The sequence below is a fragment of the Aquarana catesbeiana genome, linkage group LG01, assembly GCF_042186555.1.
Source record: "Aquarana catesbeiana isolate 2022-GZ linkage group LG01, ASM4218655v1, whole genome shotgun sequence".
In the NCBI taxonomy this organism is placed as follows: Eukaryota; Metazoa; Chordata; class Amphibia; order Anura; family Ranidae; genus Aquarana; species Aquarana catesbeiana.
The window spans coordinates 86,090,941-86,103,875 of NC_133324.1; the positions used below are offsets into that span (position 1 = coordinate 86,090,941).

General features: G+C 48.9%; 1 protein-coding gene across 5 annotated transcripts in view; it reads left to right on the forward strand.

The window, feature by feature from the left end:
* Nucleotides 1-9,101: 9,101 nt before the first annotated feature.
* Nucleotides 9,102-12,935, forward strand: part of NIPBL (NIPBL cohesin loading factor) — a 235,684-nt gene continuing 231,850 nt past the window's right edge. For 3 of the 5 annotated variants that reach the window (XM_073621291.1, XM_073621308.1, XM_073621318.1), the window contains exon 1: nt 9,104-9,607. The gene's annotated coding sequence lies outside the window, so the exon portion shown is untranslated. Of the gene's footprint in view, nt 9,608-12,935 lie in introns of all 5 variants that reach the window. The other 2 variants (XM_073621328.1, XM_073621339.1) reach the window with 2 other exon arrangements.

Consider the following 12,935-nt stretch of genomic DNA (forward strand, 5'->3'; position numbering starts at 1 on the left):
TATTCTACAAAGTTTAACAATCAGCAGATAAAGATACTCCAAACACCTGGTGTTAGCACTTCAATCATCCCGACACCATGGTTGTTATGGTGTCAGGATGATTGAAGTGCATTATTTCTATTATTACATTGTCCCCAGCGAAGCCCCCCCTTACATCAGATGTCCCCAGCGGAGCCCCCCTTACATCAGGAGTCCCCAGCGGAGCCCCCCCTCACATCAGGAGTCCCCAGCGGAGCCCCCCTCGCATCAGGAGTCTCCAGTGGAGCCCCCCTCACATCAGGACTCCCCAGCGGAGCCCCCCCTCACATCAGGACTCCCCAGCGGAGCCCCTCCTCATATCAGGAGTCCCCAGCTGAGCCCCCCTCACATTAGGAGTCCCCAGCAGGCCCCCCCTCACATCAGGAGTCCCCAGCGGAGCCCCCCTCACACCAGGAGTCCCCAGCGGAGCCCCCCTCACATGAGGAGTCCCCAGCGGAGCCCCCCCTCACACCAGGAGTCCCCAGCAGAGCCCCCCTCACACCAGGAGTCCCCAGCGGAGCCCCTCCTCATATCAGGAGTCCCCAGCAGATCCCTCCCTCACATCAGGAGTCCCCAGCGGAGCCCCCCTCACATCAGGAGCCCCCAGCGGAGACCCCTCACATCAGGATAGTCCCCTGCGGATCCCCCCTCACATTAGGAGTCCCCAGCGGAGCCCCCTACACACCAGGAGTCCCCAGCAGGGCCCCCCTCACATCAGGAGTCCCCAGCGGAGCCCCCCTCATACCAGGAGTCCCCAGCGGAGCCCCCCTCACATGAGGAGTCCCCAGCAGAGCCCCCTCTCACATCAGGAGTCCCCAGCGGAGCCCCCCCTCACATCAGGAGTCCCCAGCGGAGCCCCCCTCACATCAGGAGTCCCCAGCGGATCCCCCCCCTCACACCAGGAGTCCCCAGCGAAGCCCCCCTCACATCAGGAGTCCCCAGCGGAGCCCCCCTTCACACCAGGAGTCTCCAGCGGATCCCCCCTCACATCAGGAGTCCCCAGCGGAGCCCCCCCTCACATCAGGAGTCCCCAGCGGAGCCCCCCTCACACCAGGAGTCCCCAGCGGAGCCCCCCCTCACACCAGGAGTCCCCAGCGGAGCCCCCCTCACATCAGGAGTCTCCAGAGGAGCCCCTCCTCACATCAGGAGTCCCCAGCGGAGCCCCCCTCACATCAGGAGTCCCCAGCGGTGAATCCGCCGCCATAACAGAAGGCCAAGGGGGAACAACATAATGTCTCTGCCGGCCGCGTAGTTACAATAGAACCACCGCCCACCCCTGCCCCTTTCCATAACAGACTGGAAGCGGGGAGGAATAGGGCGGAGCAGGGAAGGGCGGAGCGGAGGGTGGGCGGAGCGGGGCTGGGGTGGGCAGAGCCGCAGCAGCTCGGTTTCTATTGAAGCCACCCAGCTCCACTCCACTTCTGGTCTTCTCAAAAATGGCGGCCGGTGGAGACATTGTCTCCAATGGCCGCGGACCTCTAGCGGCGGCGGCGAAAAATCGGGAAAAAGTGGATTTCTCTGGACATTTCCCGGGAATTAATAAAATGGGGAAAAAAGTCTAAATCCGGGGAATGTCCCAAGAAATTCGGGACAGTTGGTAAGTATTGGTATACCTCAACTATGAGAGACAAAATGTGGAAACAAATCCTGACAATCACATTGTCTGATTTTTTAAATCATTTATTTGCAAATTATGGTGGAAAATAAGTACTTGGTCAATATCAAAAATTCATCTCAATACTTTGTGTAGCACTAACTCACGGTGGTGCTGCTGGTTTATAGCGGGCTGTTGCCGTCACCTTTGTTACCTCAATTTCACCAGAACTGGGTCTAGGGTCCCGTTGAGTTTAATGCCAGACAGTGGAGACGCCAGACACTTGAGTATCTTTTCCAATGCGTTAATAAAGAGTAACTGAAGGAAGTAGCAGGAAAGAGGTAGAAGAAGAGTTGCAGGGAAGTTCAAATACCTTGAATGAACTGGAATCTTGTAGATGAATGTACTCTCCTTTTAGAGTTGAATCTTTGCCCGCCCGGATAGGTTTCTCTCACTAACCTAGCAACCGGCACGCAGCACGAACAAAAGTCTCTGCCACAGACTTGAATGGAATAGAAACCCGTACGATCCTCTGCCACAGGATGTAATGGTTTACGATGGACAGCAAACACAGCACTAGAACCTTTAAGCCGACCCAGCAGTACTATGCGGTAGGCCCCTCTCCAGACCAGCACTCTGCATGATCTTTCCATGACGGGTCCTCCCCTGGGATCTTCTCAGTTGTCCAGCATCTTCCCGTAGGACAGACAGCACAGGACCATTCCCTCGCTGCTGTGGTAGGCCCCAGACAGGCTTCTGGGCCCACCCACACGCTGCAGCAACGTGGTCCTCCTGGTCGGAGGACTACGCAGTAGTACTCCTAACACATACCTGTCGGCCAGGAGGGCCAGCAGGTGGAACGAAACGAACCCTAAAACATGGCGTCTGTCCCATAAATACCCGTACTTATCTTCGGGACAGAAGAGCACTCATACGCTTTAGCGCGTTGCCTTTCCAACACTGACCCATGGCGACAATGACACCCACAGGCACAGTGTGAAACTACATGCAACACAGCCAAACTGGAACAGAGGCTAAATCTGACTATGTATAAAACAGATAACCCACTAAATTTACCTATAAGCGGTAGATGAAAATCTACCAGCGCTACATACCCCCCCCCCCCCCCCCACTATAATAGACGTTGTCCTCAACGTCTATCAAATAACTCCCAAGCCTGAGAGTAGGTATTTGAACTTAGAACTTGGATAAGGGAGAAGAAAAGACAGTATAGAAATATTACAGTTTCAACATTTACACTATATACAACAACATGTTCACATCCGCAAAAGAAATCACATTAGAACTGTCACAAACCCCACTATCTATCTAGCTGAAAAGCCTAACAGCTTGATAGGAGATCCAATTGTTCCTGAAAAAAACCCAAAGTTAAACACACTCTAGATATGTACAGTATCATCACCAAACAGTTTAGGAGCAAAGCCTCATTCCAGAAGAAGAATGACACTCTCTTCCCACATATTTTCCTTTTAATGGAAACAAGCTAAAGTAACTTGAAAAGTCCATCCATGTCTCTGAGTGGATTAAATCCTTTCAATAAAGAAAGTCCAGCTAACAAAGAATCTTTGGATTTGAAAATGCTGAGGTGAATATTATCTCTTGACCACGGAGATCTCTAGACACTGACACTTTCTAACTACACACCCCAGAGTTCCTTTTTATAATCACCAATAAAACCGAGGATCTGGCAATGTCAGTTTCTTTCCTAGTTTATCCATGGTAGTGATAAAGTACACAACATCATCTTTTCCGGGTCTGCAAATGACCAATTTGTCAGCATAAATGTGCCGACCATAGTTCCAATGTAGGAAACATCCATTGAAGCGTTCATCTATGGCAACAGAATACCTAGTTCTCTGGAAAGGTTTTGGCACAGACAAATAGTCCCAAACAGCTTCACGGTACCACTGTTCCCGGTTGGCCTCAATTTCCTGCATAATGTCCTGAGCAACATAGGGAAATTCCAGACCACATTCTGTAGCAACGCGCTTGGTGAGCACTCTCTGTAAACGGGCAAGTTTAGGCAAAGGTCTATTTTTCCCCAAACTAGGAGGCACACAAGAATTTGGTGATTTACTCACCATAGATCCGACGGGTGTCGAAAGCAAACTAGCAACTTTAGACAATGTCTCTTTGGTAGTACTGTGCGGCTCCACACAAGGTGATCTCTTCCCAGAATTCAGGGCTGTCCACTCTGGGAAGGTTAAAACAGAAGCAACATCTTCACCCTGGGCCCACAACAGTTCCTGTGACATTGTTTCAAACACATCATCATCACCGGAGAGATCCGACATAGAATCTATCTCCGAGTCTCTCAACTCTTCTGCTGGTAAATATTTACAAAGAGTCCCAGATATGCTCCCCTTTGAACTCTCACCCGTTTCTGACGTGGACTTCTCCGGATCCATGTATTTCTCCGGCTCTGGTTCGGGTAGTCTCTGGGGTAGGCCTCGACCACGGCCGCGGGAAGCCTTCACATATCCCACCTTCCTTGGAACAGGTGCAACGGGGATAGGTGTAGTCGACGTGGAAATATAGGTGATGTCCGTTGAGGAAGCAGTAACAGCAACATCTTCCTTGGAAGCACTCATGGTAGTAGATGAGATCGCGGCCTGTTGCTCTCCAGCAGCAATGGCAGTAGTTTCCACTGTGGCAATTCCTGTAGCCCAATCCACACGATAAGCACGGGGCGACATGGTAGGTTGCTCCACCGTGAACAAATATTCTCCGCACTGCAAACAGCGAACAAATGGACAGATATGTATGGCCAGTCCTTCACACTTGTGGCAAAGCATACCCAGCCCTTCGATATCTCCAACAGTGTATAGCACAAACCTCCCCTGCGGCTTCAAACAAATGCCGGTATCTGTCAGCAGGGTTCCGGTCAGCATAGCACCCGCAGCGGTACTTGTAGGGAACATCTTAGACCCCACAGTCGACTGTACCAATGGAAAAGAAGACATGGCTGTACTCTGATCCTCTCAGCACGATCACGAGGCCTCTCTTCTCCTTTGGCGCCAACACACATACGCGCGTCCCACGCGGTAACAAGTAGGTTAAGCTCCTCCCACTTGTTCTTCTGATCACGTAGCTCCCGGGCTTTTACTTCTCACCCACAGCCTACGCAGTCAGAAATAAAGTCCTGCAATTTAACCCCTTCTTTTCCTGGAAAAAAGTGACAAAGTCCAGAAACCTCTTTTAACATAAACTCCCGGTGAAATTCTTCTCGGGGTTGCGGGAGGTTGACGGCTAACAATCGACGCCCCCACATGTAGCACTAACTCACGGTGGAGCTGCTGGTTTATAGCGGGCTGTTGCCGTCACCTTTGTTACCTCAATTTCACCAAAACCGGGTCTAGGGTCCCGTTGAGTTTAATGCCAGACAGTGTAGACACCAGACACTTGAGTATCTTTTCCAATGCTTTAATAAAGAGTAACTGAAGGAAGTAGCAGGAAAGAGGTAGAAGAAGAGTTGCAGGGAAGTTTAAATACCTTTCCTTGCTGTAGTATTATGAATTGGAAAATGGTAGATGAATGTACTCTCCTTTTAGAGTTGAATCTTTGCTCGCCCGGATAGGTTTCTCTCACTAACCTAGCAACCGGCATGCAGCACGAACAAAAGTCTCTGCCACAGACTTGAATGGAATAGAACCCCGTACGATCCTCTGCCACAGGATGTAATGGTTTACGATGGACAGCAAACACAGCACTAGAACCTTTAAGCCGACCCGGCAGTACTATGCGGTAGGTTAACTTTAGGATGCGTCCTCCAACTGAGTCACCAGCCCTCTCCAGACCAGCATTCTGCATGATCCTTCCATGATATGTTCTCCCCTGGGATCTTCTCAGTTGTCCAGCTTCTTCCCGTAGGACAGACAGCACTGGACCATTTCCTCACTGCTGTGGTGGGCCCCAGACAGGCTTCTGGGCCCACCCACACGCTGCAGCAACGTGGTCCTCCCGGTCGGAGAACCACGCAGTAGTACTCCTAACACATACCTGTCGGCCAGGAGGGCCAGCAGGTGGAACGAAACAAACCCTAAAACATGGCGTCTGTCCCATAAATACCCTCTCCCAGAATGCAACTCGGAGGACCACCTCCACCGAGTTATATCCGGGACATAAGAGCACCCATGCGCTTCAACGCGTTGCCTTTCCAACACTCACCCATGGCGACAATGACACCCACAGGCACAGTGTGAAACTACATGCAACACAGCCAAACTGGAACAGAGGCTAAATCTGACTATGTATGAAACAGATAACCCACTAAATTTACCTATAAGCAGTAGATGAAAATCTACCAGCGCTACATTTGTTACATATCCTTTGTTGGCAATGACAGAGGTCAAACGTTTTCTGTAAGTCTTCACAAGGTTGTCACACACTGTTGCTGGTATGTTGGCCCATTCCTCCATGCAGATCTCCTCTAGAGCAGTGATGTTTTGGGGCTGTCGCTGGGCAACACGGACTTTCAACTCCATCAAAAGGTTTTCTATGGGGTTGAGATCTGGAGACTGGCTAGGCCACTCCAGGACCTTAAAATGCTTCTTACGAAGCCACTCCTTCATTGCCCGGGTGTACACTGTAGTACTAGTGTACACTGTACAGTTTACGGGGGGATGTAGTGCACACTGTACAGTTTATGGGGGATGTAGTGCACACTATACAGTTTACGAGGGATGTAGTGCACACTGTACAGTTTATGGGGGATGTAGTGCACACTATACAGTTTACGAGGGATGTAGCGCACACTGTACAGTTTATGGGGGATGTAGTGCACACTGTACAGTTTATGGGGGATGTAGTGCACACTATACAGTTTACGAGGGATGTAGCGCACACTGTACAGTTTATGGGGGATGTAGTGCACACTGTACAGTTTATGGGGGATTTAGTGTACACTGTACAGTTTATGGGGGATGTAGTGTACACTGTATGGTTTGAGGAATGTAGTGCACACTGTGGATTTTTTTTATGGATGAGGTGCACACTGTACAGTTTATGAGGGATGTAGTGCACACTGTGGATGTTTTTTTATTAATGCTGTGCACACTGTACAGTTTATGAGGAATGCAGTGTACAATGTACATTATATGATGAAGATGTAGTAAACAATGTACAGTTTATGGGGGATGTAGTGCACACTGTACAGTTTATGAGGGATGTAGTGCACACTGTACAGTTTATGAGGGATGTAGTGCACACTGTACAGTTTTTGGAGCATTTAGTGTACACTGTACAGTTTATGAGGGATGTAGGGCACACTGTATAGTTCATGGTGGTTGTAGTGCACACTGTACAGTTTATGAGGAATGTAGTGCACATTGTACAGTTTATGAGGAATGTAGTGCACACTGTACAGTTTATGAGGAATGTAGTGTACACTGTACATTTTATGGGGGATGTAGTGTACATTGTACAGTTTATGAGGGATGTAGTGCACACTGTACAGTTCACGAAGGATGTACTGCACACTGTGGGTGTTTTTTTTTATGAATGTAGTACATACTGTACAGTTTATGAGGGATGTAGTGTACACTGTACAGTTTATGAGGGATGTAGTGTACACTGTACAGTTTATGATGAAGATGTAGTGAACACTGTACAATTTATGATGAAGATGTAGTGTACACTGTACAGTTTATGAGGGATGTAGTGCACACTGTACAGTTTATGAGGAATGTAGTGTACACTGTACAGTTTATGATGAAGATGTAGTGTACACTGTACAGTTTATGAGGAATATAGTGTACACTGCACGGTTTATGAGGAATGTAGTACACACTGTACAGTTTATGATGAAGATGTAGTGTACACTGTACAGTTTGAGGGAAGTAGTGCACACTGTGGATTTTTTATGGATGAGATAGTGCACACTGTACAGTTTATAAGGAATGCAGTGTACACTGTACAGTTTATAAGGGATGTAGTGTACACTGTACAGTTTATGAGGGATGTAGTGCACACTGTACAGTGTATGAGGGATGTAGTGTACACTGTACAGTTTATGAGGAATATAGTGTACACTGTACAGTTTATGGGGAATGCAGTGCACACTGTACAGTTTATAATGGATGTAGTGCACTGTGGATGTTTTTTTTAATGAATGCAGTGCACACTGTACAGTTTATAAGGAATGTAGTGGACACTGTATAGTTTATAAGGGATGTAGTGTTCACTGTACAGTTTGTGGGGGATGTAGTGCACACTGTACAGTTCATGAGGGATGTAGTGTACACTGTACAGTTTATGAGGAATGTAGTGTACACTGTACAGTTTATGGGGGATGTAGTGTACACTGTACAGTTTATGAGGGATGTAGTGCACACTGTAAAGTTTATGAGGGATGTAGTGCACACTGTACAGTTCATGAGAGATGTAGTGCACGCTGTACAGCTTATGAGGAATTTAGTGTACACTGTACAGTTTATGATGAAGATGTAGTATTCACTGTACAGTTTATGAGGGATGTAGTGTACACTGTACAGTTTATGAGGAATGTAGTGCATGCTGTACAGTTCATGAGGTATGTAGTGTACTCTGTACAGTTTATGAGGGATGTAGTGTACACTGTACAGTTTATGGGGGATGTAGTGCACACTGTACAGTTTTTGAGGGATGTAGTGTACACTGTACAGTTTATGAGGGATGTAGTGTACACTGTACAGTTTATGAGGAATGTAGTGCACACTGTACAGTTTATGAGGGATGTAGTGCACACTGTAAAGTTTATGAGGGATGTAGTGCACACTGTACAGTTCATGAGGGATGTAGTGGATGCTGTAAAGTTTATGAGGGATGTAGTGCACACTGTAAAGTTTATGAGGGATGTAGTGCACACTGTACAGTTCATGAGGGATGTAGTGGATGCTGTAAAGTTTATGAGGGATGTAGTGCACACTGTAGTTTATGAGGAATGTAGTGCACACTGTACAGTTCATGAGGAATGTAGTGTACGCTGTACAGTTCATGAGGAATGTAGTGCACGCTGTACAGTTTATGAGGAATGTAGTGCACACTGTACAGTTTATGAGGAATGTAGTGCACACTGTACAGTTTATGAGGAATGTAGTGTACACTGTACAGTTTATGATGGATGTAGTGCACACTGTACAGTTTATGATGAAGATGTAGTGTACACTGTACAGTTTATGGGGAATGTAGTATACACTGTACAGTTTATGATGAAGACGTAGTGAACACTGTACAGTTTATGATGAAGATGTAGTGAACACTGTGAATGTTTTTATGGATGTACTTCACACTGTGGATGTGATTTCCTGTCTCTGACAGGACCTGGCGGCGGTTCGGCCGTGGCACAGACCCACACCGGAAGTGTCCGGTCCTCTCACACACAGGGCGGCCCAATGATGACCTAGTTGTGTGTGGAGAAGCCCGGCCTGTAGGGTGTCACAGGCAGACGCACACACACCGGAAGTGTCCCTGGCTGAGTCTGTGTTGTGTCACACACACACACCGGAAGTGGCCCTGGCTGAGGGGTGCTCGGCGGTTTGGCGCCGGTGGAGGGAGTCCTTTCGTGCAGCTGCACTTCCGGTCGGCATTTTGTTCTGTGAGGGAGAAGCGGATTCCCGAATATCGCCGGAGTGGCGCGCCAGCCCGGAGCGGACTCGTCCCCCCCTTCCCTCCCGTGACCGCTCGGCCAGCCGTGTTGGTTCTCTCCCCCCAGGCCCCGGAGGGCTCTCGGCCTGCGCTGACTGGCTGCTTCCCGGGGCGGGGAAGGCGGCGCCTCCTCCTCAGCTTGTGTCGGGCGCTCGGGGCCTGCTCTGTGTCCGGGCAGAGGGTGAGCGAGCGAGGGAGGGGGGCAGGCCCGGGGAAGGAGGAGGAGGAGAACCGATCCTTCCCCTCCCGCTCCCCCTCATGTCCGGATTATCCTGCTCGGCCCGGAGACATTGAGGATCGGCTCCCCCCAGCGGCCCGGACTGGAGGCCGCCGCCAAAGCCCGCCGCTCAGGTAAACACAGGGCCGGGGTTCGGGGAGGAGTGGTAATGGACGGTGGGGAGGGAGGTTGAAGGCCGTGCTGTGTGTGTATCTGGGGACGGAGAGGAGAGCGCAGGCCGCGCTAGGCCCGGGATTAGGGGAAGAGCTGCGGGGGCGGCCCGACCTGTGACGGGACCGGGGGCTCTCCTACAACCCGCCCCGGGGGAGAGGTCACCTCCACGGCGGCTGGAGGACAGGCGCCACTCCGCGTCCTATTGTCCCGGGACACTGCGGCCTGGCCTGGGCCCAGGAGCTTACACTCCAGTGGCCGCTCTCTGAACTCCCTCTGTTGTACTGTATTCACTGTGTCTGTGTGTACACTTCACTGCTACCTATCCCAGACTAATTCTCATATACAAACCAGAGCCTTGTCCCAGGAGCTTACACTCTAATAGCCTGTGTTAGAACTTCCCAGTGTCAGCTGGAGATTTCATAGTGAACATTGCCCCCTGTGTGTACAATTCACTACTTTCTATCATAGCTTTACCAATGTGATACGCAACCCAGAACAAGACCCCACGCAGCCCTTAGTCCTTGTCTCAGGAGCTTACACTCTAATAGCCCGTGTTAGGACTCCGCAGTGTCAGCTGGAGATTTCATATTAAACATTGCCCTGTGTGTGTATATTTCACTACACCCTATAAAAACTTTTGGCATGTGATACACAACCCAGAACAAGACCCCACACAGCCCTTAGTCCTTGTCTCAGGAGCTTACACTCTAATAGCCCATATTAGGACTCCACAGTGTCAGTTGGAGATTTCATAGTAAACATTGCTCTGTGTGTGTATATTTTACTACACCCTATAAAAACTTTCTCCATGTGATACACAACCCACAGTAGACCGCACACAGCCTGCAGTCCTCGTCCCCGGAGCTTACACTCTAATAGCCTGTGTTAGAACTTCCCAGTGTCAGCTGGAGATTTCATAGTGAACATTGCCCCCTGTGTGTACAATTCACTACTTTCTATCATAGCTTTACCAATGTGATACACAACCCAGAACAAGACCACACGCAGCCCTTAGTCCTTGTCCCAGGAGCTTACACTCTAATAGCCCGTGTTAGGACTCCACAGTGTCAGTTGGAGATTTCATAGTGAACACTGCCCCGTGTGTGTATAATGCACTACACCCTATAAAAACTTTCCCCATGTGATAGACAACCCAGAGTAGACCGCACACAACCCTTAGTCCTCGTCCCAGGAGCTTACACTCTAATAGCCTATGTTAGAACTCCCCAGTGTCAGCCGGAGATTTCAAAGTGAACATTACTCTGTACAATTCGCTGTACTATCGTTGCTTTCCCAGTGTAATTCTGATATGCAAACCAGGGCCTTGTCCCAGGAGCTTACACTCGAACGACGTGTGGTTGAAATCCTCAGTGTCAGTTGAAGATTTCATAGTGAACACTGATCTGTGTGTACAATTCACTACTCCCTGTTATTGCTTTCCCTATGCGATACACAACCCAGAGTAGACCGGACACAACCCTTATGCCCTGTACACACGCTCGGATTTTCCGACGGAAAATGTGTGATAGGACCTTGTTGTCGGAAATTCCGACCGTGTGTAGGCTCCATCACACATTTTCCATCGGATTTTCCGACACACAAAGTTTGAGAGCAGGATATAAAATTCTCTGACAACAAAATCCGTTGTCGGAAATTCCGATCGTGTGTACACAAATCCGACGGACAAAGTGCCAGGCATGCTCAGAATAAATAAAGAGATGAAAGCTATTGGCCACTGCCCCGTTTATAGTCCCGACGTACGTGTTTTACGTCACCGCGTTTAGAACGATCGGATTTTGTGTGACCATGTGTATGCAAGATAAGTTTGAGCCAACATCCGTCGGAAAAAATCCTAGGATTTTGTTGTCGGAATGTCCGATCAATGTCCGACCGTGTGTACGGGGCATTAGTCCTCGTCCCAGGAGCTTACACTCTAATGGTCTGTTTTGTGTCAGCTGGAGATTTCATAGTGAACACTGCCCCGTGTGTGTACAGTTCACTACCTTCTATCATGGCTTTTACCAATGTGATACACAGCCTGCAGTCCTCGTCCCAGGAGCTTACACTCTAATGGCCTGTGTTAGAAACTCCCCAGTGTCAGCTGAAGGTTTTATAGTGTACACTTCACTGCTTTCTGTCATAGCTTTTCCAGTCTGATAAAACAACCCAGGACAGACCACACACACAACACTCAGTCCTTGTCTCAGGAGCTTACACTCTAAAAGCCCGTGTTAGAACTCCCCAGTGTCAGTTGGAGATTTCATAGTGAACACTGCCCTGTGTGTGTGTATAATGCACTACACCCTATAAAAACTTTCCCCATGTGATACACAACCCAGAGTAGACCGCACATAGCTCGCAGTCCTTGTCGCAGGAGCTTACACTCTAATGGCCTGTGTTAGAACTTCCCAGTGTCAGCTGGAGATTTCATAGTGAACACTGCCCCGTGTGTGTACAATTCACTTATTCCTGTCAAAGCTTTCCCAATGTAAAACACAACCCAGAGTAGACCCCACATAACCTGCAGTCCTTGTCCCAGGAGCTTACACGCTAACGCTGAACACTGCCCTGTTATTCTGTATTCACTGTGTGTGTGTGTATATACACACACTTCACTGCTTATTATCTTTCCTAGTCTAACACAACCCAGGACAGACCACACACAGCCCTCAGTCCTTGTCCCAGGAGCTTAGACTTTAATGGTCTGTAGTGTAACTCAGCTGGAGATTCCATAGTGTCAGCTGGAGATTTCATAGTGAACACAGCTTAGTTATACTCTATTGTGTGTGTTTACTTCACTACTTCCTAAATTGCTATCCCAATCTGATTCTGATATACAAACCAGAGGCTTGTCCCAGGAGCTTACACTCTAATGGCCTGTGTTAGAACTCCCTTGTGTCAGCTGGAGATTCCATAGTGAACACTGCTTTGTGTGTGTACAATCCACTACTTCTTATCAAAGTTTTCCAAGTCTGATAACACAGCCTGCAGTTCTCGTCCCAGGAGCTTACACTCTTTGTGTTAGAACTGTGTGTCAGCTGGAGGTTTCATTCTGAACACCACCCTGTTTTTACGTATTTACAGTGTGTGTACACTTCACCCTATCATACCTTTACCAGTCTAATTCAGATATACAAACCAGAGCCTTGTCCTAGGAGCTTACACTCTAATGGCCTGTGTTGGAACTCCCCGGTGTCAGCCGGAGATTTCATAGGGAACACTGCCCTGTACAATCCACTACTTCCTATCATAGCTTTCCCAGTCTGATAACACGACCCAGGGCAGACC